This window comes from Apium graveolens, chromosome 6, assembly GCF_009905375.1.
Source record: "Apium graveolens cultivar Ventura chromosome 6, ASM990537v1, whole genome shotgun sequence".
In the NCBI taxonomy this organism is placed as follows: domain Eukaryota; kingdom Viridiplantae; phylum Streptophyta; class Magnoliopsida; order Apiales; family Apiaceae; genus Apium; species Apium graveolens.
In genome coordinates this window covers 33,015,310-33,017,968 of record NC_133652.1, presented here as the reverse complement: position 1 = coordinate 33,017,968, position 2,659 = coordinate 33,015,310, and the positions used below count along the sequence as shown (strand labels likewise).

The 2,659-nt window shown below is 41.7% G+C and overlaps 1 non-coding gene across 1 annotated transcript; it reads left to right on the top strand.

Annotated features, from left to right (window-relative positions):
• The first annotated feature begins 2,286 nt into the window (after nucleotides 1-2,286).
• On the top strand, nucleotides 2,287-2,393 carry LOC141669029 (small nucleolar RNA R71). Its single transcript, XR_012553330.1, has one exon. It is a non-coding gene; the product is annotated as a small nucleolar RNA R71 (small nucleolar RNA).
• Nucleotides 2,394-2,659: the final 266 nt, after the last annotated feature.

The following is a 2,659-nucleotide window of genomic DNA, read 5'->3' as shown; positions in this document are numbered from 1 at the left end:
ATCCTTCCTCGTGGCCTTGTTCAACTTTTCGTAATCCATGCAAACTCTCCACCCCGTGACTGTTACAGTAGGAATGAGCTCATTCTTTTCATTAGCAACAACGGTGATGCCTCCTTTCTTCGGCACACACTGAACTGGGCTTACCCAAGAACTATCAGAAATAGGATAAATGATGCCTGCGTCTAACCACTTAAGAATTTCCTTCTTCACAACCTCCTTCATGATCGGATTTAGCCTTCTCTGTTGCTCAACAGTCGGCTTGCTTCCTTTCTCTAGCAAAATTTTATGCATGTAATAAGAAGGGCTGATTCCCTTGATATTTGCTATAGTCCATCCAATTTCTGGTTTGAGCTCTCTCAGAATTTCAAGAGCTTTTCCTCATCACTACCTGAAAGGTCAGATGCAATAATAATAGGAAAAGTAGATGCATCACCTAAAAATGCATACCTCAAATGTTCAGGAAAAGGTTTAAGCTCGAGTGTAGGAGCTTCCTTAATAGATGGCTTGAGACGTTTTGGCAAATTTTTCAGCTCTTCCAATCCAAGAGATTCAAAAGGCATATCCAGCCTTCGCTTCCAAGGAGAAACATTCAAATACTGTAATTGCTCATCACCTTCATCATCTTCACTATCTGAATTCCCCATCAAGGCTTCCTCTAGGGCATCAGCCCTTAACATTTGATCAAGATCTGACGTAACCACAGAATCGACAAATTCCACCTTTAAGCACTCCTCTTTATCAGTAGGGAATTTCATGGAATTGAAAACATTAAATGTCACATCCTGATCCAGCACACGCATCGTGAGCTCACCCTTCTGCATATCAATCGAGGTTCGACCAGTAGCCAAAAATGGTCTTCCCAAGATTATAGGAATTTTTATCCTCCTTGAAATCAAGTATTACAAAATTAGGAATAAAGATAAGTTTGTCCACCTTGACCAAGACATCCTCCACAATACCTCGTGGATATGTAATAGAATGATCGGCCAACTGCAATGATATATATGTAGGCTTTGGATCAGGTAAATCCAACTTCTTGAAGATAGACAAAGGCATCAGATTCATGTTAGCTCCCAAATCACATACATTTGTCGAATGACAATTTTCCAATGGTGCAAGGAATAGTGAAGCTTCCAGGATCTTTATGCTTTGGAGGCAACTTCTGTTGCAGCACAACACTGTATTCCTCCGTAAGAGCAACGGTCTCTAAGTCATCGAGCTTCACCTTTCGAGAGAGAATACCTTTCATAAATTTCACATAGCTAGGCATCTGTTCAAGAGCTTCAGTAAATGGTTTGTTGATATGAAGTTTCTTGAACATCTCCAGAAACTTAGCAAATTGCTTATCCAACTTTTGCTTCTACAACCTCTTAGGAAAAGAAGGTGGAGGATAGACCCGTTTCTCCCCTGTATTACCCTCAGGAGGAGTGTGTTCCACAGTTTTCTTCCTTGATTCCACTTCTGCTTCCTTCTGCACATCTTCTTCAGCCACAACTTCATCTTCTGAAACTTGAGATTTTTCAGGGTTCACAACCTTCCTAGACCTCAATGTAATTACCTTAACCTGCTCTTTTGCTACCTTCTTGCCTGGAACTTCTGTATCACTAGGGAGTGTAACAGGTTGTCGATTCAGCAAGGCATTGGCAATCTGCCCAATCTGTCGATTCAGCAAACCACTTGGCTCTTGCACATGAGCCTCAACTCCTCCAATTCAGATTTTTCATTACATGGTAGTTGTTGGAGTTGTTGTCTTGGTGCATATTGCGGTTGTTGAAAACCAGGAGGGTTAATTGCTTTATTACATACTGCTGATAAGGCTGTTGTACCTCATTTTGATTGTTGCTCTAGCTGAAGTTAGGATGATTGCGGTTGTTAGGATGATAAGTGGTTGGAACTGGCTGCTGCGACCTCTGAAAGTTGCTCACGAACTGAGCATATTCACTAGAAATAGCACACTGCTCCGTCTCATATGCATCAGCACAAAGCTCAGAGATACTATAGATCTGATTAACTCCATAATTAGCCAAAGAATCCACCTTCATCGTTAAAGCCTTAAGTTGGGCAGCTATAGTAGTAGCTGTATCCACCTCCAGAATTCCTGCTACCTTGCCTTGAGGTAATCTCTGCATTGGATTCTGGTATTCATTAGCAGCCATAACTTCAATCAACTCATAAGCTTCATCATAGCTCTTAGCCCATAAGGCTCCACCTGATACTGCATCGAGCATGGGTCTAGACTGTGCTCCCAAGCCATTATAAAAACAGTTGATAATCATTCAGTCAGGCATCCCATTATGTGGACACTTTATAAGCATCTCCTTATAACGCTCCCAAGCTTCACATAAAGACTCTCCCGATTGCTGCGTAAATTGAGTAAGAGCGTTTCTGATTGCAGCTGTTTTTTCCATAGGGAAGAATTTTGTAAGAAACTTTTGAGCAAGATCTTCCCAAGTAGTGATAGAACCAGCTGGTAGATAGTGTAACCAGCTCTTAGCCTTGTCCCTCAGAGAGAATGGGAACTGCTTCAGCTTAACAACATCTTCAGAAACACCATTGAACCTGAAGGTGTCGCAGATTTCGATGAAATCCCTAATGTGAGTATTGGGATCTTCCGTGAGAGAACCCCCAATCTGGACTGAATTCTGCACCATCTGAATTA